Source organism: Sinohyriopsis cumingii, chromosome 16 (genome assembly GCF_028554795.1).
Source record: "Sinohyriopsis cumingii isolate HCF-2022 chromosome 16, ASM2855479v2, whole genome shotgun sequence".
Lineage (NCBI taxonomy): Eukaryota > Metazoa > Mollusca > Bivalvia > Unionida > Unionidae > Sinohyriopsis > Sinohyriopsis cumingii.
In genome coordinates, this window is record NC_142976.1 from 28,191,069 (window position 1) to 28,216,010 (window position 24,942).

At 36.0% G+C, this 24,942-nt stretch overlaps 1 long non-coding RNA gene across 2 annotated transcripts in view; it reads right to left on the reverse strand.

Moving 5' to 3' along the window:
• LOC149780120 (uncharacterized) overlaps window positions 1–24,739 on the reverse strand; it is a 42,668-nt gene extending 17,929 nt beyond the window's left edge. Inside the window, exons 1-3 of one of the 2 annotated variants that reach the window (XR_016414877.1) lie at window positions 24,601–24,739; window positions 23,205–23,351; window positions 21,847–22,037 (exon numbers count right to left, since the gene is read on the reverse strand). This is a non-coding gene — a long non-coding RNA (uncharacterized LOC149780120). Of the gene's footprint in view, window positions 1–21,846; window positions 22,038–23,204; window positions 23,352–24,600 lie in introns of those variants that run through there. The other variant, XR_016414879.1, reaches the window with a different exon arrangement.
• Between the last annotated feature and the right edge of the window lie 203 nt (window positions 24,740–24,942).

The following is a 24,942-nucleotide window of genomic DNA, read 5'->3' on the forward strand; positions in this document are numbered from 1 at the left end:
ATGAAATTGTGCTCTTTCACCTCTCTCTATCCCTCTAGATCATGTTTTAGTTAGAATTGAAATGGAAGGATGTTTTCCTTCACGCACGCTCTTTAGGCATGCAAGTCCGTAAACAACAGTCAATCTATTCGTCTATCATTTTGCGTCTTGATGTTTCCTAAATCACACACTGATGCCATAAAATAACGGGTTAAATGGGTTTTGTAGTGTTGGGAGTGGGGGTGGGTGAGGTGTAGGTGTTTGGCAGAGTTGGTCATTGCAGGTGAGGGCTTGGGTGCTTTCAAAAAACGTTTTCTTCTTCACTCTGTGTTGATGGAATATAATGGGTTATTTTCTTCACTCTCTGTTGATAGTATATATATAAAGGGTTATTTCTTCACTGCGTGTGGATAGTGTATAATGGTTTTCTTCTTCTTCCCTCTGTGGTGTGCGTGTGTGTGTGTGTGTGTGTGTGTGTGTGTGTGTGTGTGTTCGCGTACGTTGTGTAGATCGCATATTTGGTTGTTTTTCTTCTTCTTCCTCCCGAGTGTGGATAGTATATTTGCGGTTTGTATGCGTTAGCGACGTTGTGTGGATAGTATATTTGGGGTTTGTATGCGTTCGCGTACGTTTGTGTGGATAGTTTATTTGGGATTTGTATTATCTCCCTTCTGTGTTGATAGTGTATTTGGGGTTTGTATGCGTTCGCGTACGTTTGTGTGGATAGTTTATTTGGGGTTTGTATTATCTCCCTTCTGTGTTGATAGTGTGTTTGGGGTTTGTATGCGTTCGCGTACGTTTGTGTGGATAGATTATTTGGGGTTTGTATTACCTCCCTTCTGTGTTGATAGTATATTTGGGGTTTGTTTTTTCCTCTTCCCTCTGTGTGCGTGTATGTGTGTGTGTGTGTGTGTGTGTTTTGTAGATCGTATATTTGGTTGTTTTTTTTCTTCCTCCCGAGTGTGGATAGTATATTTGGGGTTTGTTTTTTCCTCTTCCCTCTGTGTGTGTGTGTGTGTGTGTGTGTGTGAGAGAGCGAGTCTGCGCGCGTATGTTGTGTGTGTGTGTGTGTGTGTGTGTGTTTGTTCGCGTACGTTGTGTAGATCGTATATTTGGTTGTTTTTTTTTCTTCCTCCCGAGTGTGGATAGTATATTTTTGGGGTTTGTTTTTTCCTCTTCCCTCTGTGTGTGTGTGTGTGTGTGTGTGTGTGTGTGTGTGTGTGTGTGTGTGAGTCTGCGCGCGTATGTTGTGTGTGTGTGTGTGTGTGTGTGTGTATTGGTCTCTGTTTGTCCCTATAAAACTCACTTTATCCCTATCAGATACACTCTACCTACCTACCTACGGTAGCGCGTATTCAGGTCAGCCACTTGCAACACTGTTGCCATTTATCCCCTAGTGTTCAGTACAGTGACGTCACTGACGCTGGCAATTTTGAGACTATAAATATCGACTTGGGGATTTCCACATTTTGTAGCTATACATATATACTAGAATTCATAAACAGGAACGTCACTCAAGCTGAAGCTATAAAAAGATAGTGGGATTTTCCAAAGGAAAAACCCACAAGTTGGAGCTATAAATAGATAGTGGGATTTCATAGGAATTTCAGCTGATTATAGATACATAGGTATTTATCCACGATCGTCACAGAAGTTGATATTGTAAGTAGTTACTAATTTTATCCATTTTAGTCTAAACCATTGTAACTTAATTTTCGGGGATATGTTTATTTTCCTTTAAATTCTGGGACAATTTCGTCATTTTAACGTTACTTTTAGTCACATCCATTTTGTCGTTGAGCATTTCCTTGATTATAGCTATTTATAGCATCATTACAATTATGCAAATTTTTGAACACCCCAGCAAGATTTCAGGTCTTCGTAATGCTTTATATATAAATCCCACGCTTCTACTAGTGTATGTATGTTTCTGTCTCTGTTGTGTTTGACCCTCTACCATCATTGTCCCTAGACAGTCCCACCATGTTCAATTCCCCTTGACGCTATACAGATCCACCATGTTCAATATCCATATGTTAAATTCCCTTGAGGCTATATCCCCCAGGGGTTTCCGTAATGTTAAACTTCCCATTGTCCCTAGACAGTCCCACGATCTATTCCCCATGTTAAATTCCCATTGTCCCTAGACAGACCCAAACTCTATTCCCCATGTTCAATTCCCATTGTCCCTAGACAAGCCCAAACTCTATTCCCCATGTTCAATTCCCCTTGTCCCTAGACAGACCCAAACTCTATTCCTCATGTTAATTTCCCTTGTCGCTAGACAGACCCACACTATAGTTCCATGTTAAATTCCCCTTGTCGCTAGAGTGACCCAACAATTTTCCCCATGTTAATTTCCCTTGTAGCTAGACAGACCCATGATTTATTCCCATGTTAATTTCCCTTGTCGCTAGAGTGACCCACGATTTTTCCCCATGTTAAATTTCCATTGTCGCTAGAGTGACGCAGGGGTCTCTGTAATGCTAATTCCCATTGTCGCTAGGGTGACCCCATTTACTACTAATCTATTATCTCTGCTTTAGAGTATTTTTTCTTCAAATTTCGTAACATAAAATTTATCTAATCTACTACCCCCCTTGTTTTTATATTCATATGTGTATTCTGTTTTTAATAAATTTATTCTCCTAAATATATATACTAAAATATGGTTTTTAACAAGTTTTCGCATTATTTCTTTTGAACTATGATCATTTGTTGCTAAGCCCCTTGTTCTGTCTATAGTTTCTCCCACCCAGTTAAAGTCTCCCGCCCCCCAATACTAAATATTCCATTGTGTAGTCGTTTGAGTGTCCTCTATCACAATATGTATCAATCTTCCCGCAAAAAGTTTCCCTCGTTTTTTGCTCCCAAGTTACTCCCATTTTATTCTTGATAAAAGTAGCTGTCTCTCCCTTTACATCTTCTCCTTTATAATCATTCACAATTATAAATCCATTTAATTTTTCCTCACAAAAAGTTATTAGTTCTTTAGTGAATTTATTATGTGTTTCTTGTACGAAAATCATATCATAATTTGTCTTGTTGTTTAGTTTAATTAAGTTTTCCCTATTTATTCAGTTTAAATTTGATGAGGTTATATGGAAGTTTTTTATTTCCATTTTTGCCTCTCCACCAGGTTGTCGAATTTTTCGTTAAACATTAAGTATTATTGGTTTTAATTTAGAATTGAAATATCATCTAGGGGATCAAATAATAATTTATTAGTCAACATGGAGACTCACTGCATGACCTTTTTGAATATGTAACCCAGAAATTCCGATTAACTATGCATCTTTTAGAATCATACAATACAATATATAAAATATGGAAATGTATACCTTAAAACAATACTGCATTTTAATCCAAGTTTCCAATTTTGCAAGAAGTTGTCCCACACGTACAAAATTGTCTGCTACCCAATATGTCAACTTGTCGCTAGAACATAAATTCTCAAGAAATTCCTCGGCATATAGTCTGTTTCTAAATTCTTTAGTAATTTTTCCCCCTCAGCAAGACGTAAACACATTGCATCCTATTCATTGTTCTTTCTATTCCACGTAATAGCTGATTTTTTTAATAAAATGTTAAACTTTACTAACCTTTTTACAAGATCACTTTAGTTTGCAAAAATATATCTTGCCATTTATTGGCATTCTACATTGAATTTTGCAAAAGTAGCTATAAACCTGACTTAATTACTCAACTTAACTGCTGACAGAAACAGTCTACAGTAATGTATTTCATTTCTATAGCTCGATGGGTAAACATTACATCTTTTCAAAGCTGTGCACAGAATAGGCCGACATATCGCGAGTCAAGAAAACATGGGGATGGTATCCCCTGTGTCCAAAATTAATATTATTTTGAATAGAATATTCTAGTGACAATTGCCTCTTTTCAAATGGTAAGCATTGCTTTTTTTATTTCCGTCAATCGGTCGAATTTGGTATGCATTTGCTTCAGTATTGGAGATGGAAACCTTAGGTGCGCAGAAATGTCAGACAGCATTGTACATCATGGATGGTGTCCAACATACTTTGATCATCAGAAAACAAAATCCCATTGTTTTAGTTATGGCCACTGATTTTAAAAATATTTATCCAAGCTAAATATAATAATAATAATAATGAGGACTTTGTATAGCGTCTATCTTTAGAAGCTCTAAGCGCTTTACAATATTAGACAACACCTATAACATAAAAAACATATATAATGATATGATTACAAAAACAAACACCATGAAATTAGAAAACATAAAAAGCATGCTGAGAATATTTAAGGTAGGAAATATTATTAGGTCTTTAAGTTTGTTTTTTGCAGTCGGAATAAGTGAGTTTTGAGAGCACTCTTGAATGGGGTAACTGTGTCTTTGTGTCTAAGTTCAGTGGGCAATTCATTCCACGTTGCTGGGCCCTGGTATGCAAAAGAACGCTGTCCATATGACTTTGTTTTCATAGTAGGAATAATGAGTATACGATAGTCGGAAGAGTAGCGTAAGTATCTTGCTGGTGTGTACACATAGGTGAGGTCGGATAGGTATGTTGGATTAGAGTCTGTCAGTGAAACGTAGTACAGAGAACAAATGTTGTGTTTGATTCTGGATCGAATGGATAGCCAGTGTAGGATACAGAGCAGCGGGGAGGTGTGCTCTGATTATGGTACTATAAGTATGATCCAAGCAGCTATGTTTTGAACTTTTTGAAGTTTCTGGAGTAGATATCAAGATGAACCAGACAGGATTGAGCTACAATAGTCCAGTCTTGAAGGTACTAATGAACACACAAGTGTTTTAGTGGCATCAACTGAAAGATATGTGCGAATGGAGCTATTGCGTCTCAGCACAAGATATGTGTGAGTAGTGTCCTGAGTGACACCTAGGTTTCGTACTGATTGTGTGAATTTAATGTTGGTGTTGCTGATATTTATTGTGTGAGGTAAAGGATGTGAATGAGAAAGTCTTTGTGTTGTGATCAGAATGGCCTCAGTTTTATCATCATTCATCTGAAGGTTGTTACATGTCATCCATGATTTCACATCAGAAATGCACATCTCTACACCTTGGATGGTAGCATCAACTTCAGTTGCATCAACTTCTGTGACACTTGAGAGCAACTGAGTGTATATAATGAAGAAAACACGTCTAAGAACAGACCCCTGTGGAACACCACAACATAGATCAACTGGGCTGGAGTGTATTCCATTTGCAGACACAATCTGTGTCCTGTGGCAAGGTGATATGCAGATTGTACATTGCTAAAAAGACTGTTTGAATTCAGATGAGAGACAAGCTGGGATCGAACAACCTTTTCTAAGATTTTTGATATGAATGGGAGATTAGAAACCGGGCGGTAGTTCTTTAAATCATTATGGTCTAGTGTTAGTTTCTTCAGCAGAGGTTTTACAATGGCAGTTTTGAAAAATGATGGGAATTATGCTGATGAGAGAGAGGTAATAATAACATCAGTTAGTGAAGGCAATACTGGATCTAAGCACTCAAGCAGCAGTGATGTTGTAATTGGATCAAGTTCACATGACTTTGGTGCACTCTTCGTCAGGATGGTAAATATAAGATGATTACTTAATAATGCATTTATTGGTGGTGAGAGACTAAATACATTACTTGATACTTGTGTTTAGCATTAATGGAAAGCTGAAGATTAGTAATCTTTTGATATACATATCTTAATTGTACCATTTAATTTACAAAATTCAATGTAATTTGCATTTGTAAAATGTGTAGCACAAGAAAAGTCATTATGAATCAGAGATAAATCATATCTTTGTTTTGTCTGGAGTTTGACTAATTTATTGCACATTTCTGTACACTATTTTGTCTTTAATCTGGGATTGTTTACTGCATTCGGATACATTTCACGGTGAAAATTCACCAGCTTGATTTAAAAGTGTTGAATATTGCTAGCGATTGTTCTGTAAACCCTGTATGTCACAAGGAGTCAGTGTATTCAAGGAGTCATACAGTATTTACAAGTTCTCATTGATATTTCAGATGAAAATGAAGAACTGAAAAAGAGATGAAAATCTCAAGTGGAAACCTTTCCGGTCAGCCATCTCATCCAAAATCTCCTGAAATGGAGAGTATTTTGCAGACTCCAAGATTTCCTCTTTTCCTGCTGGTATGTTCTATTTAGTTTATCTGGTCTCTTTTTATCAATTGCTTTTATACCATGCCACAATTAGAAATTCCTTATCAAAAATGTGTATAAATTTCATCATTTTTCTGACTGTTTAATAAGATGTGTTTAAGAGTACTTACTTACTCATGATGCTGTATATATGAGATTAGATGTTTTGTTCAAACAGAATGCATTTTGTGATATATTGTATCACTGCCTTATATACAGTGGTCATTGTGACCAGTATGCATTTTGTTTACATTCCAAATATTCCAGTCTGATTTCTTTGTTTCTCTTTTACTGCAATTAAGGACTAGTGATTATTTTTGTACATTTAGCTGCATCCAGAAGGACAACACCATCACCATCCCCATCCAATCTGGAGTGGAGAATATAAAGATTTCTCTCTGCCAGTCCCTCTGCAAGTAGTAAGTATTGAGGATGGAAAAAATGTACATTATAGAATAATGAAACAAATACTACAGGTGCTGACTTTTATATAATCTCTTATTTCATTTACTGCTCTCTAAATATGAGTAAGTCAATTATACACTGTATTCATGAATTTAATTCTGATCTAAGGTAGTAGAACTGTTTTATGTTTGACATAATGTTGGGTAATTTGTGGCAGTAAACTGAAAACACATTTTGTATCATTTAAAAATGCTTATGTTTATGTTTGACATAATGTTGGGTAATTTGTGGCCGTAAACTGAAAACATATTTTGTATCATTTAAAAATGCTTATGTTCAGTGCACGTAAAACTCATTGGTTTGTTGTCACTTTAGTTGATAATACTCTTGTCATTGTACACATTCTGAATGCTAGTGTTCAATGCTAAGGTCATACATATTGAGTCAACATCAAAATTTGTTTGGAAAATGGAAGATTATGACATGAAAGCACACGCTCTTGTAGCTTAGATACTGTTATTTCTGAACATTGTGAGATGTTAATTAATTAAATTATAGGTCATAAAACATACTGTTCAAGACTTAGTTGTGCAAATAAACAATGAATTTTTTTTCATTGACGTGTCTACTCTGTTCCTCATTCCATTGGGTTTTTTATTTTCCTTTCTTAGGTATACTATTGTAATCTGTAAGTCAGACGCCTAAACCATCTACATTGAATGCAGACTTTACAGACACCAGCAGTGAAACAACATGTCCAGGGAATAAAAGAATAAAGGATTACAGAGAAAAGTTTTATTTATTTTCATATAAATTGTACAAAAACCATGTATTTCATTCCATAAATATTTTTCATTGTTAAACCCATGTTCACTGTATAGATCTTTATAAGGAGTTTATAATAATGATCTTGATCTTTCAAAACTAATTTCATCACAAATCTCTTACAGATTTCCAGTTCAGTGTACTTATGAAACTGGACACAAATATTGAGAATTTGCTGGAGCAGCTGGCCCTCCTAAGGAAAGGTTTAGTTCATACACAAGGCCCAGCCACAGAATATAGAGAAGAAATTCTTGCAATGCCATGTGATTCAGTGGAGGAACTAGAGGGCCTTTGCCAGAGGTTGGAGGAGAATCCCAAACTCTCCAAGAAGATGGTAAATTGGGCCTTATTTGCTATTTAGAAAAACTGTTTTAACTTGTATTTGCTGTTGTGAACCTCAATATGCATTATGCAAGTCCTGGGGCGCCTGAATAATTATTTTTGGGGTGGGGTGAACATGTAGTGGTCAGCTGTTTTGTCTTACGGATGTAGGCCAAAATATGTTTAGAGATGAACATGTAACAGGTGTTTTACTACATATACACTATTACATATTTTTTTTGGCTATTTTAATTCAATCTTTGAGTGAATGTCATTTATGAAGTTAATAGATTCACCGTGGTTAATTTGTTTTATAATTGCTGTTAGCACATTGTGTTGCTTAGTTAGTGTTATCAAATTTTTTCAAGTTAGAGAAAATAAATTTGCTTGCAAAACCATGGCAAAAAAGAACTATATACAAGCATATTTTGTCACATCGATCATGAAATACTACTACTAATAATAATATCTAAAAAAATATAAATCATAATAGTGATAGTAATAATAATAATAATATTATTATCATTATTATTATCATTATTATTATTATTATTATTATTATTATTATTTTCAGATATGCTACTTGAGTTCCCTTGGCAGGTATACAATTGGGGATAGTGTCTGCAGGATGATGAAAAAAACTTGGAATAGAAAGACTGGCCAGAGTATAACCTACAGGTACGTAAAGGGAAAAAAGCATTTCAAGAGCTGGTGATATGTCAGGTTTTGATAATTAAGTATGGCTTGATCTAAATTGTCTGTTTTTCATGTGACTTGTCAGAGATTTTTTAATGAATTGATAAAGTAACTTGAGACCACATTTCAAAGTACATGTTTTAAAAATATTCCATTGATTATTGTTGGCATTTAGAAATATGCATTGTATCCTTTGTTGTGAAACTTATTTTTCAACATTGTATTACTCTTGCAGAAGCCTGCTTGAAAAATAATGGCAAAGCAAAAGCACATGGAATGGAAGAGGCCATATTGGAGACCCTCAAATATGCACCCAACCAACGCAGAAGGATAAAATACAAGGTTATCCAAATGACCCTTATTTCATCAATATTGGATTCAATTTCGTCTTTTAAAGCATGGTATTTGCAAAGCGGATGCGTTTCTAAATTGATAACAAAATCAGCTCATCCTATTGCCCAGGACTATCGGAGCATGAGTACAGCTAACTACAATTTACATACATCTTGTCTGATTGGACAAGTGCCTCCATTTGGAATTTTTATTCACATGAAATATTTGGACAAAATAAATTCATCTTTGCGCAAATTGATTGCACCATCCACTTGCCTGAAATGACAAGTAAGTGCAAAGTTACCTTGCATCTTGCCTTAACGATATTAAGGGAAGCACAAGTGCAGTGAAGAAAATTAGTGATGTCAGTACATAATCTTACCGTGCAATATGGCCGTCCTAATATATTGATGTCAATACATAATGTTACCGTGCAATATGGCTGTCCTAAACACTGATGAAACTAAACACCAAAATAGTGTTTTGCTTGAAAACAACGACACGATGATTTCCATCGTGCATGTATGCATTATGATTTTTTAATTGAAGTGGTGGCCTGGTCTTCAACTGAGAAGTGAACTTAAGAATTTTATTAACCTATGGGTTCATTTAACTATTTATGCTGTTGAATTTAAAAATAAGGATTGACTTTATTTTTTAAAATTCAATGAAGTATGACACAAAAGAACGCACTGCAAAGTTTAGATGATCCGCTTCGATTGACACGGGTGGCTAGAGGGACATTATATAAATGACCGTAAAATTTGCCTCCCCAAGAAAATAGCAAGTTAACATCAAAGGCGGACTAAATCGTCTTTTTATTTCTTCAACTACAACGAATTCGTTATGTTTATGTATCATTTAGGCATACTATTGTTGTGACATATGGACTGGAATAGGAAAAAGTGAAAGGCCTGTCAAAATGAAGGCTTGCAGCGGTCTGCATTATTCCCTTCGGCAACAACGCGATTTTTCTGCTTTAGGAAAGGCTTTTTTTAAAATCTCATCCTTGCTTTGACCTTGTATCGAAGTGGCGTCGTCATTCACGCAAATAAAACCGTCTCGTGACTATTAGAGAAAAATAATAATGACAAAACATACACATCTAATAAGGAAAAGAAGAAAATGAGAATCCGATCTATCAAAACATTCCGAGTCATCGATTTTGGGGATCTGAAAATATGCGAAATGTTAAGAAGTTATGTTTCACATCTAATCGATTTCCAATTGCAGCTGATGAACTTTTAGAAAAGATTACTTTCTGCGTGCGGTGGCTATTGCTGGAATGGAATAGTGTAAGAGGATCTGCGGGGAAGTTTGTTACAGAACAAAGACTGTGATTATGCCATTAAATTGACAATGTAAGAACTACGTTATTTCGAATTCTAAGATCAGACTAGACACTGCTCTTATGTTGACGTATATTGTTATAAGCAAGTGATAGGAGTTTGAAAAAGTGTACCATTGCCGTATACAATAATAGCTTTAACATATTTTGAGAGCTTTACAAAAGGACTAAACACTACTATAAATATGGATATTGCAACAAGTATGAATCCAAAAGCTGAGAAACAGTCAGGAATGTTTCGTCTAACTGATTGATTGATTGGATTTACGTCGCGTGCGCCCAGATGGACATGTGCGACGGTTTCGTCTAACGATAGACAGTAAAATAGAAGAAAGGAAAGTGAGCAAAGAACAATTCAGACAAGAACGAGACAAACGGTAACATATTGTAATTTTAACTGTACATGATATAACAAGAACACGAATAATCAAGAGAGTATTTAGATTTATGTCGATTACCAAAAGAGTTGTCTTAATTTGATTTGAAAAAAACAAGAGCTGAAGTTCAAACCCCTTTTGTGCCGCGTCTACACCTCGGATTAAAGATGCAAACAAAATGCCAGCTAATGCAAGGACAAGTACAACTGCATTATCAGGTAATATAGGAACAAATTTTAAAGCTATATTCAAAAGCAAGCATTCGCAATAAATAAATGCAGTTAAGCTGCTGCTTTTGGTCTGCTTTCAAATAAAATAATAAAAATGAGCAACATATTTCAAGCCATCTTAATTAAGTGAAAAATTGATCCCTGGAATAGGAGGAACAGGATTAGTTGGAACAGGGGTAGGATCGGGTAGAGTAGTAGGGGTAACAGCAGCGTAGGAACGGATGGAGTAGTAGATAGAACAAGGGTAGTAGCGGTGGAGTACTAGGTGGAACAGGGGTAGTAGCGGGCGGATCAGTAGGTGTAATACGAATAAGAACAGGGGAATTAGGAGTAAATGTTGTAGTAAGTGTTGCTGATGATGGAAAAACAGCCCTTTCTACCAAATTTGCTGCGGAAATAAAATGAGAAATAATACCTATAGCTGTATAAAACGAGACAATTGTTACAGCTTTCTCTTTAAACTGTCGTTTTAGCCTTTCATCTAATCATAATGTTTCTGCAACGTTTCTGGTTTTACATATATATTTACTCATTTTTTAAAACAAATATTCCTTATCTTATTGTCATATGTTTGAACATCTACTTTCATTGCATAATCAATTTGCTTTTAACCTGCTGCTTTCGAAAACATTAGTGAAAGGTGATCAAATAAAAATATGTTTGTAATATAAATCTTAACTTAAAGTAACTTCGCAAATTAATAAAGAGGCATGTAGAGATTATTCTGGAAGGTGTGTGTGTGTGTGTGTGTGTGTGATTTGGTTTTTTAGCGTAGCTTTAACAATGTTTCAGTCATATCACTATGATGTCTGCGGTGTGACAGTTTATAGTGATGTCTAGCACTGGGGCATCCTGACGCAGACATGTAGCATGATGTCCCACCCAGTCACATTATCCTGACACCAGGCCGACCAGTCCTAACACTAACCTCTTAATGCTGAGCGCCAAGCGAAGCAGCTGTTAGTACCATTCTTGTAAGTGTTTGTCATGACTCGGCCGGGGATCGAACCCACCACCTCCCGCATCCGAGGCGGACGCTCTAACCACTAGGCCACTGGAGCGGTGTCTGGAAGGCAACTTGGATCAAATACGGATGAAATTATGAAGGCAACAGCAACATGACTAAAGAAAGAACAAAAAAAAAAAAAAAATATCAACACCATCTGAAGATCAAACAAGTCATTTCAACAAGTGGGTGTAATATACGATAGGTAGTGGTGTTATAGTCTTAACTTTAGTTGCCATTTGTTCTTTTTGATTTAGCGCTATTTTTCAGCACACACAAGCCTATGTATCCCGGCCAATGTAACTGGTGTAGGAAGAACCACCGACCCGCCGGAACTTACTGGCAAGTTTTCTCACATACCCATATTGGCCAAGCCCGAGACTTTATCCCGAGCGGACATACCTGATATGGCAACGATCGGTAAAGACGTGTTTTAGACCACTCGGACACATAGTGCCCCTTTTATTTTTAACATTTATGAACACAAGTAAGACATTTATTCACATAATCAAACCTGATAAATCACATAAAGAAGAACCTCAAGAACTACGTATAGACCGATCAGCTAAATTAAGTACTCTACAAAAAGAACAGTAAAATCAAATTCTATAAATTTTGTAAGTAAGACGAGCGAACACAATATTTTATAGCACCAAATGAGTGAAGCAATAAGCATAATTATTACTCTTTGCCATGTAGCAATTGGTTCAGCTCTTACAACATGATCTAGTGTGCTTGTTTGGAAAGTCCATCCAATAAGTCTGAATATGACGAACAATTGAATTTATTACTCCCATTTTAATTTCACTGTTTTCATTTTACTTGTTGGTAGAAACTGAAGTCCACCAATTGAAATAATTAACTAACTAAAATACCTTTTCTCACGCATTTTATACAAAATATATAGTAAACGGTAGATCAAAACGGTATGACTCGGTCATGGATCAAACCCACGATCTCCCGCATCCGGGGCGAACGCTCTAACCACAAGTCTGAGATTGCTGAGGATTCAGCTTAATTAAGAATGATTTTGGTTTTTAAAAAACCTCCAACATTATAGATGTGACACACAGAACAACAAAACTACATATTATCTTTCAATCTGGTTAGAAGTAGGACTTATTGTACCTCTGACCTTTACTGGATTTGGTACAACTTTATTAGTGAATGTTGCAAAAACTTTGAAGGAAACATGGATGTGCAGCAGCGTAATAAAAAACGACGAGGTAGTAACTTTTGCTATAAGTGACGTAACAACAAATGTAAACGAGGCAAGTCACGAGCAGTTTAAGTTCACAGTTAACAAGACATTATTAGGGTATCCGAAAGTCTTAATTATCACATATCAAATACTGATAGTTCAACGAGAGACAATTGCTGATATTTATTATGCGTGGTCTTCAACTCTAGGACTGAAAATATGCTTAATTTTGTAGCAGACGATACAAATATAATAGTGTTGCCTTTACCAGACGACAACATATTCGATCATTGCATGCACCGAGCCTCCCGGGACCATGGTCAGGTAAACAAGGATCAAGCGCTTTTTGAATGAACTCTGTAAAAAAATATGGGGCCCCGAGTGGCCGAGTGGTCTAAGGCGCTCCTCGTTACGGATCACTGCCATCTCACCTTTGTCTGCGGCGGTTCGAGTCTAAGATTCAGCCAATGTGGGCATATGAGAAAGTTTGCCAGTAGCTTCTCGTGGGTCGGTGGTTCTTTCCGGAGTTCTCCGGGTTCTTCCTCCACCATTAATACTGGCCGCCATGTATAGCCTATCGTGCTGAAAAATGGCGTTAAACCCCACAACAACAACAACAACAACTGTAAGAAAATAACACTTAGAAAGCAAACAGGTAAGCATGCCAGTATTCATTATAGGTGAATTTCTGTTTGTAATAAAGAGAACTTGAAGTGTGATAGATTTGGCATTATGTAATCAGTTTACTGCTAACTTTTTTGATTTTTTTTCTGTATAATGCTACTAAGTTCTTAATCTGATCAATATGCAATGAATATTAGTATAATAATAATAATGAGGACATTGTATAGCGCCTAATCTTTAAAAGCTTTAAGCGCTTTACAACATTAGGCAACACCTATAACATAAAAAAACATATATAATGATATGATTGCAAACACAAACACCATAAAATTAGAAAACATTTTTTAAAAAAAACATGCTGAGAATATTTAAGGTAGGAAATATTATTAGGTCTTTAAGTTTTTTCTTGCAGTCGAAATAAGTGAGTTTTGAGAGCACTCTTGAATGTGATCACTATGTTTTTGTCTCTCAGTTCAGTGGGCAATTCATTCCACTTTGCTGGGCCCTGGTATGCGAAAGAACGTTGTCCATATGACTTTGTTTTCATAGTGGGAATAATGAGTATACGATTGTCAAAAGAGAAGAGTAAGTATCTTGTTGGTATGTACACATGCGTGAGGTCAGATAGGTATGTTGGACGAGAGTCCCTCAGTGAAACGTAGCACAGAGAACAAATTTTGTGTTTGATTCTGGATCGAATGGATAGCCAGTGTAGGGTACAGAGCAGCGGGAGGTGTGCGCTGATCGTGGTACTCTAAGTATGATCCGAGCAGCTGTGTTTTGAACTTACTGAAGTTTTTTGGAGTAGATATTGAGATGAACCAGACAAAACTGAGTTACAATAGTCCAGTCTTGAAGGTACTAATGAACACACAAGTGTTTTAGTGGCATCAACTGAAAGATATTTGTGAATGGAGCTGATGCGTCTCAGCTCAAGATATACAACCTTGCATATGTTCATGACATGTTGGTGCAATGCGAGAGTACTGTCCAGAGTAACACCTAGTTTTTGTACTGATTGTGTGAATGTAATGTTGGTGTTGCTGATATTTATTGTTTGAGGTACAGGATATGAATGAGAAAGTCTTTATGTTGTAATCAGAATTGCCTCAGTTTTATCATCATTCATCTGGAGCTTGTTACATGCCATCCATGATTTCACATCTGAAATGCACCTCTCTACACCTTGGATGGTAGCATCAACTTCAGTTGGGTGGCTAGATTTGTATATTTGGGTGTCATCAGCGTACAATTGGTGAGACACTGGATGACGATCTATGACACTTGAGAGCGGCTGAGTGTATAGAATGAAGAGAATAGGTCCAAGAACAGACCTCTGCTGAACACCACAACATAGATCAACTGGGCTGGAGTGTATTCCGGTATGAAAACAAATAATAATTTTGTAAAATTAATACTTCTGAGAAATGCACTAGTAGTGTTTATTCGAAATAGACTTGGAAGTCTGACGTCATTAATGAATTTATTGGCAAATTAAGCTCTCCGTCAAACATTGTTATAATCTTAGTGTAAATCTTAAAACTATTAATGAATCGATTACGGAAATCTCTGATGTAATTAGTTATATAGCAAATGAGCTAGCTACCTCGAAAACCCCAAATATCTTGGACATGTTCGTTAGCATAGACATTCTATTTCCAGTCCATCTTGGTTGGATGGTGAATGTAAAAGTGAACAAAGGACATTTTATAAATGTCGAAACTGATACAGAGAAAAATAAAACAAGTGAGAAGAAAACAGGAAACATTTGTTCCAGATGTGCTTATCCTATCAGGCACATATTAAAACCTGTCGGAGATCTGCAAACGGCCGAACAAATAAGCTAGCAGACGTTCGTAAGCAGAATTCTTAGAAATATTGGTCATTTTTGAGAGGATATGTTACTGAAATAAATATCTGCTATATCAATACATGAATCTGAATCCTTTCTAAATGTACCAGTATGACCGATGACCAACGTTTTTGTACAGATCTTGAACGACTTATGTTTGATGAATGAATTAAATATTGCTATGTTGACAGGATAATTGAAAAGATCAATTAAATGGGCAAATAATGGTAGCAGCAGCGGCCCAGATAATCCATTTAATGACTTTATGCTATATGGCAAGTTTATTCTCGAACCAAGTCTACTATGCATCTATAAAGTCATTTTCAATAGTGGCTGCTTTCCGGATATTGGGTCGGAATGTATTGTTATACCTGTCACAGAATTAGGCAAAGAAATAACTTGGTTTTGTCTGAAAACAAGTAGACTATTTCTCGTTGTACATCCGTACAACGTTATATAGGGTGAATGTGTTTTTCCAGGTATGATACTGTATTAAAATGTACCTAGCCACAGATTATTTGTGTCGGGTATCATGACTAACATGAGATGCACGGGTATTCTACCCCGACTTGTACTCACTCTCCTATGGATTTAAGTAAGACGATTCCCGAAAAACCACACTAGTCATTTTTTGGATCACGTCAAGGAGTATACACTCTCCTTTATTCTCCAGCCATAGGGGTAAGTGTTAAATTTACATTCTATTTATTTGATAGGCGAAGCTTATTCGGTTTGTACTGTGTTATCGCGTAATAATGTTTATTGCAACGCAGATTTTTAAAAGTAATATCATATATATAGAAATTATGCATAAACTATTATGTCCCATTTGGTTTTATTATAGCTGCGTATGTGAATCTGTAGCTGCGTCTGTGCGTCTGTATGTCTGTGTTGGCAGCTGTGACTGTGTTGGAAGCTGTTTCTGACTGTGTTTGAAGATGATTCTGACTGTGTTCGTAGCTGACTGTTATAGTAGCTGAGTATTATGGTAGCTGACCGTGTCTGTAGCCGTGAATGTATATGATATGTTATAGTGAAAATAACTAGAGCGGTCCGAAGCTGTACGAAGCCGTCTAAAGTTTCATGGAGTCCTCTGGAGCTTCCAGAACAACGCTGTCTGTTGTGATAGCATTATTGTGAACCTTAGTCGTGACAAGATTATTGTGAATCTTAGTCATGATAAGATTATTTTGAATCTTTAGGTGTGTCAAAGATTATTTTGAATCTTAAGTTGTTTCAAAGACTATTTTTTTGAATCTTTATAATTTTGTTCTTGTTGAACAACATACTGTTTAAAAGGGGTAAGTGCAGTCCATGAGGGTTCTTGGATCTGCACTTCATTTTATTCAATATTTGTTTTGTTTATTTAAAATTGTATTTTTACATCATATATTTATCATTTTTAACTCATTCATAAATTTCCATCTTTCTTACATTGTGTTTGGCTTGTTCATTTCCTCCAAAAACCCATTCGGTTACAATTCTGTGACAATACCGATCCATTAGTCTAGAATGGTTATGTAAATAACGTAGAAAATTATAGTGGTGTCACTATAATGAGTGTAAATAGAAAATGACTAGAAATTTAAATAATAGGCTTGTTAATTTGGCGAAAGATCATGTTTTTGTCGAAGCTCAGGCTGGTTTTAGGTTTAATATGTCCACAGCTGATAACATATTTACATTACATGGATTGAAAACTCATTGTGTTAATTTAGGTACAAAATGTTTTGCGTTTGTGTTAATTTTGCGAAAGTGTTTGATTCTTTTTTAAAGTATAGTTTATGGCATACATTATTTAAGTTAGGATAAGAGGTAAATATTTACTATTGTATATTCAAGGTATGAAAATATTCCAACTAGAGAGAGAGAGAGATTCATTAATACATTGTCGGATGAATTCGCATGTGGAACTGACGTGCGTATAGTGTACTGTTTGCTTATTAATAACGTTGAAAATTATTATTGTGACACGTGACGTCTGAAAGATAATACGAATAACAAAAACAAATTCTTCTAGGGGAGGAAGAATAGCAGACAATTATGTGTTCTTCTATACAGGTTCAGAGTTGGAGATTATTAATAAATTTGTATTTCTTGGAACTGTTTTTACAACTGGGTTTTTCACTTTTGCTCAACAGCATTAGACCCACAAGCTTCAAAGACATTGTTTGCAATGGATAAATATTTATGTAAGTTTGGAAATGGATCAGAAATACGGTGGTTTATTGAAGAAAGTCATGTTGAACAGTTAAACTTCAATGTTTGCAAAAGGTTTCTCGCAGTTAAAATATCTACCCGAAACGATTTTGCATATGGCGAATTGAATAGGGCGTCCTGACAGATTCATATATATTACCTTATTCTGAAATACTGGACTACGCTCATCATATATAATGTAATCTTAGCTGACATAGAAATCCGTTCTAATAAGACAAATTAGTCATCGTCAGTCCGGGAATTTTGGGGTATTCTTAGTCTTGGGAAGTGTTGATGAACCAAAATATTGGGAACATAAAGGTTTTCTTATCTTTGGTCAACGAACGGCTAGGTGCCCAGTTTATATCTAATTGGAAATCAAGATTCGGGGAATCTTCACAGCATATAGTAACAGTGACGCAATTTAGAAAATCCCTTTCAAAAATAAGGCTGTCACATATTGATACGTTACATATTGAATCAAGAACATGGATAACTATGGTGTATCCACTGGATCAAAGACATTGTATTTTTTACAAAATTCTTGAAAATGACTAGTCACTTTGTATTAGAATGTCAATTGGTTTATTTTGCCTATAAGAAAGAAGAATATAAATTCTCGTGTGTGCAGGCAAGGCGATGGGTGCGGTTTACCCTCGGACCTGGGTTCGAATCTCCGTAGAGTACGAATTTAACATTCTCTAACCTGTATGAGAGGATTATTGGTATTAAAATATTAATTCTGCCTACTATTATCAAGCATTCTCTTATAGAACCCAGGGATAGCACTTTCCGTTCTGTCTGGTGTATAATTATAATTCTCTATAATTAATTCTGTATACCTTGATTTCTTTCACAGGAATCCGTAATGCCTGTGTAGATACATGAGAAGAAATTACTAGGTCGTCATGCTAGTGTGTCGCCTACACACGAGTGCACATAACACTGAACAGGTTACCGTATCATTGAAAGAAACAGTGTCGGGACTAAAAATGGTTCCTAGGGTTCCGGGTGATCGCCACGTGACATCTATGTCTGACATTAAAACAGGAGATTTAACAATTGCGACGTATGGTTTAACAAGGATCCTAGTGTACTCCCCTGTGAAGCCGGACCCAAACCATCAATTTCCAGATCTTAGTGAGTATGATGTTGTCGAAGAAATAGAGGTAAATTAGAGGTTTAATTCATTGAAAAAAGCTGTCTTGCCATCAGAACTAAAGTATCTAATAATACAAAAGAATAAGAGCAATTATATAATGATATCAGCAAATTTGTAGATAGGGTTGTAACTGAACATTTTTCAGTGCCACAAAGGATCATTGTCTTTCTGAAACATGGTTTGAACAACGTGTCGGCAGAATTATAGTCAATCTTTTATATGCAGTAAGTAGAAAGATAAGCGATAACAGAGATGGTTTCTAACATGTTTCTAGTATGCATTCTCTCTTTTCATGACATTATGAACTACAGAACACAGTTCTAATTAGTCCGAGTTTCCTCTGACCCTTGTCACTCCATTTTTGATATTTGGACATTTATGTTGGGGTGTAGGGTCAGAGTCCATTCCCTACTGAAAAGTTGGAATTCGCCGACACCATTTGGTGTCGGTATTGGGTAGCCGCTTACTGCCGGCCAAGAAAAGTTGAACGACCTTTTATCAAAATATGCTTGCATCAAATCGATAGTAATATGATTTATTTTCTCAAAAATTGCGATCATAGCATTCGTTATGCCTTTAATCCGCTGACAGACGAGACGAAAGTACATCGTTGCTGAAAATCGACCTGGACGTGGCCACTTGCATTCCTAGTCACGTGACGACACAACTCTCGCAACCTACATGTCGATGACATCAGAGGTCATACAGTCACGTGATATCAATGATATACCATTTCTAGTGTTGCTGTAGGAAAACAAATCGCACATGTCAATGTGGTAGTCACGTGACACCACATAAACATCGCTGACACATGCTCCGTAATTCTTGAAAATGGTTTCCTTCCTCAAGCTGCGATACCGAAAGGTTTCTAGTCGTTGTTCTCAGAATAAATATGCTGAAAATTAAGTGTGCATTATATTTATTTACAAACATTAAGTGACTTCTATATTATGTGTCCAAATTCTATGTACAACAACTTTGGAAATTTGCTTATTGTCGATATCACGTGACTATATAACCTATTTTGGTCTGTAGTGGGAATAAAAGCGTTTCACAAACATAAATCTAGCTCATTCTTATTTCACAAAGGCTCCGGTGGCCTAGAGGTTAGAGCGTCCGTCTCGGATACGGAAGGTCGTTGTTTCGATCACCGTCCGAGTCATACCAAAGACTTAAAGACTTAAAAAGATGGTACTAACAGCTGCCTCGCTCAGCATTAAGAGGTTAGTGTTAGGAGTGGTCGGCCTGGTGTCAGGATAATGTGACTGGGTGGGACATCATGCTACATGTCTGCGGCATGATGCCCCAGTGCTAGATATCACTATAAACTGTCACACTGCAGACATCGTAGCGATATGACTGACAAATTGTTAAAGCTACGTTAAAAATGCATGTGTGATTTTGTTAGAAGATTGGTAGAAGCTTTTTTTCAATTTTTTTATGTCATTGACTTGATATGCAAAATCACTTACAACGGTTCATTAAACTTATGTAACTGTAATCAATTCGATTTTGTTGCTTTTTTAAAAATGATGATGTATACGTTTGATCCAAGCTGCTTATTAAGCAGATCCTATATCTACAAGTGAGTAAACTTTTATAGTGTATCTTAACTGTTTGCAGTCTAATTAACCATACAACATTTTGTCGCAGTTTATTTAACCATACAACTTCTCACGGTGAAATATGTATTAATTTATTATTTATTTATACATTCATTCATTTTGCACGTACCGCTCCACTGGTCTAGTGGTTAGCGCGTCCGCCTCGCATACGGGAGGTCTCGGGTTTGAACGCCGGCCGAGTCATACCAAAGACTTATAAAAATGGTACTGTCTCGCTAGGCGCTCAGCATTAAGAGGTTAGTGTTAAGACTGGTGTCAGAATAATGTGACTGAGTGGGACGTTATGCTACATATCCGCGGCATGATGCCCTAGTATTAGACATCACTATCAACTGCAACACTGCAGACGTCGTAGCGATATGACTGAGAAAATGTTAAAGTTACGTCAAAATCTAAATCACACAACACATTTCGCCCGTATTTTACTTTGAGATTCACTGGATTAATGTCACATCTATGATTTCGCGAGGAGTGCATGTTAGCGTTAAGGGGAGGTAAGAAATGGGAATTAAGAGAGGGGAGGTAAGAAATTGAAGCTATTTTCTCCATTCTCAAAGGAAATAAGAAAAAGACTTTCTTCATTATCCATTAGTCGATAAAGTTTACCCGACCCAAGCAGATAATAGAATATCAGTTAATGATTGAGAACTGTGAGTTATAGAAAGAACTTTGTGTCTTTTAGATACTTTATTATTTGGTTTTTCAACCTATTGAGGTGTATCATCGTGTGTGAATTGACTGAAAACATGCAATCCTGGTAGGTTTTCCAATCGCACAGAAGAGATAAGTTTTCATAAGTAGAAAATACTACGAGACGTCTCCAACCCTAATACGTCTATTTTGTTTAGAGAGATAGAAATGACGATGTACACAGAGGGGATGTTTCAACTCCTTTGCTCCAAAGGAACTGGTGTGGTAGTTCCCCATAAATGACAAATGTTATAATTAACTATTCGTTAAAGATGTTATTTACCAACAGGTCTTAGATATTGGCCATCATGCTAGACGCTCATCCATTTTACACCAGCTGATCGGAAGCATCGGAAAAGATTAAGTGAAGCCAACGATATGAATCGGCGCCACTTAAGGCTTCATATAAAAAAAAAAACTTTCTTGCTTGTTTTTATGTAAGAATACCGATCTTATATTCTTACATGTTATTTCTGGTATCAACTTTCTCCGAATCCTTCAGGTGTGTTGAAACCTTCGTCTTTCGGGCTCAAGTTTCATCGACTCTCTAGGGATTCTTGGAACTTTGACACAAAAACATTATAATTTCTTAATAACTACTGTACTGTGGCTAATATTTTTCATCGGTAAAGATTTTTAACACTTAAGCAATTATAATAAGCATAACTGCCATTTCAAAATTTATCATACTCTTGATGTCCAGAGCCTCTCTATTTATTATTGTTTATCTTATAAAAACACCAAGCAGATGATCTTCGCTTGGCACTTGGTAATAATGATGATATTTCGACTTTAACTTCTACTAGTCAAAAATACCAATGCAAGAATGTAAGAGTTATCATTTACTGTTTTCTTCGTTTTTATTTATTTTTAAATACGCTGTCATAGCCACATTGACGGAATCACTTCCCGTGGTCGACGAGGGTCATGCAATGGCATTCTCCATCAAAGCAATGTGGGTAGGAACCTGCCTGCGTACAGTAAATGGTGGATGTACATTCTGACTTTGTTGAACATCCTGAAGCAGAAACAAAAATGTCCCATTTTACTTTGGTAACTAAGCAGACACTTAGGTAACTAAGTTAATAAATATGGAAGCAAGAGAAAGGGAGGTAATCAGTTCTATATACACGGATGTGTTTTTCTGCCTCTTTGTCTTTATGGCTTTATGCCACCGAATTTCGATTTGTCTGTCAGTACGTTTATGTATATATGAATACAGAGAGAGACAGAGACAGAGAGAGAAAAATAATTAATTCGCCATCTACTGAACTTTTCATATCAATCTCTGTATGCTTGCTTTCTGTGAGACGAATCCGGAGTGACTGTTTATTTTTTGAGAGTTAACTATTGGGTCTCCATGCAAGTGTATCTGCTACGCATAAATAGTTATATCCAATACTATGTTCCACCCTTTTTGAGTGAGTGCGTGTAGTCGAGATGGTATGAGGTCCGATGGATGCACCTAAGGCAGTGGGCGCAGTAATAATAAACTTGTGGTTAGTTTCGCTTAAAATGACCGCATTTTTAGGGTCGGGTCGGGTCGGGTTGTCACTGAAAAACATAACAGTTTATGGTAAACAGGTGTTTCAGTCGAAGTCACTGAACCAATGATCTCTATCGTATACAAGATACATGGTGATTAATATCCCATTTTATATATATATATATATATATATATATATATATATATATATATATATATATATATATATATATATATATATATATATATATATATATATATACATATATGTATATATATATATATATATATATATATACATATATGTATATATATATGTGTGTGTGTGTGTGTGAGCGACTAATTTAAAAGCAGCAGCATATATATGTCCATTTGATTCTGGCATTCAGTCCTCCATGCCATCTTCATCATTTCTAGCCATGGTCAGGGGTGAGTAAGAGGAGAGGGTTGAATAGACTTTTCAGACTGTTGTTCACATCACTTTTTCTTGTCATGCTCCAAGATTTGGTGTCTTTATCTTTAGTGGTGTAGCAAACGGGTGGGATCACGTCGTGAAGAAGCACGAAAGTCATAAGAGTACATTTTTTGTTAGCAAAGGAACCGATATAACGCAAATTGCGATCTTCTCCAGCAACAGGTAGGCGACAGTAAGTATGGCATGGCACAGTTTGATACTGATAATAATTAAACACAACTTACGAATTAGGGTCTGACGCAGATTCAATCGACTGGGGCTACAAATGCACGTTCCCAGCACGCATCTCCAGCGCTTTCCAAGGATGCAGCCATCGGTTCTATTGCAGTCATCGTCTGTATCACATGCCTCTACATACAGGATAAAGGATGCTATTGAACAGATAAAAATGCATCTGTGCTAAGGAAAATGTAATGCCTCTGACATCCGAACATTGGCAATAAATCATACACCACTATTTATAATAATTGTTAGAATCTATAATTAAAATTAGACACCAATCCAGGTGTTGAAAAGAAAGATATAAAACATTTCGTTGCCTCTTTGTAATAACAGTATATACAGACGTTCAATGGAGTAGATATTCTAAGCACATTGAGATGTTACATACAACTGTATTCTTCTCAGCTAGATTGACCTCTTTCTGTGTTTATTATTTTGTAACACACAAGGAAGACACAGTGGTTAAGTGGTCAGCGCGCTAGATTCGCAATTAGTTCGTTGCAGGCTCTAATACCGACCTGTGTCGGCTGCCTTTGATGTTCTCTGGCCATTGATACACAAACTTCATTTGTCCACTGACTTAATGTAAAATCGTACTATATTAGAGAATCAGAATGACGAGTCACGTGAGCATCTTACATAGCGTGTGGAAGAGATATCATGGCCTCAAGGCCCTGATGGACCATACTTGATCGTAACCACAATATTTGGATTAAGAATATTATTTTAATTGAATGTTCTTCAAATATGATTTACATTGAGCAAGGACAAGATAAGAAACCATGGCCGATAACTGACGTTTCTTCAACTTGAAAATATAAATTTACACGAATATGAAACAGCATTAAGACATCAAACATAAATAAATAAAGGTGATAATATAAGAAATGTAACTCGATGGACAAAAATAATCATTTCAGTCGCTAACAGCAAATTTTATGGAGACGTAACGCAATATTTCACAATAAAATATCTTTCCAAATTCAACAAAAATTTCTAACCTTATTTATAATTACATGTACATGTTTATTGATGCTGCTATAACGTTTATATCATGCAATGCTTTTATTGAAATTGATATCATGCTCACACAATTGAATTAATTTGGTTTCAACACATGTGAATATATTTTCGCATCTGATTCATTTAACGTAGACTTTGGTACTGATTCAAATTCGTCTTTGTTGATGATTTTTACGACAATAATAATAGATACTTATCTTTGGCATTATTATCTATGAAAATCATAGTCTACATAGTATTGCGATAGTATAAGAGAGCTTTTAAATATCTGTCTCTCTATATGTGATCTGCATGGATCTATGTCTTTGTATATGCTTTTTGTGTATTTGACCACTATGTTTTAATTTTGGACTTTTTGCTAAACAAAATACTCACCAATAAGGCCAACAAGCAGTACGGGTTTCATTGTTTCAGAGTGCGGAGGATTTTCACTCACTGTACAGTTTTCACGAGACTGTGGTCTTCCTCTATTTTAATGTGATAAGTACAACAAGGGACATCGGTATTTATATAAGACAAAAAAAGTCGACAATGCGTACGTCCTGAACTATACACGTGGTATTTAGTACATTATCGTGATTCGATATCACGATTTTATTTGTCTCAATGTGACTTCTAGGAATAAATAGTTGTAACTGAGTATATGGCAAGACATGGATTTATATTCTCTCAGGATTTTGGGATTTTTTTTTTTTTTTGTTTTTTTTTTGCCACGTG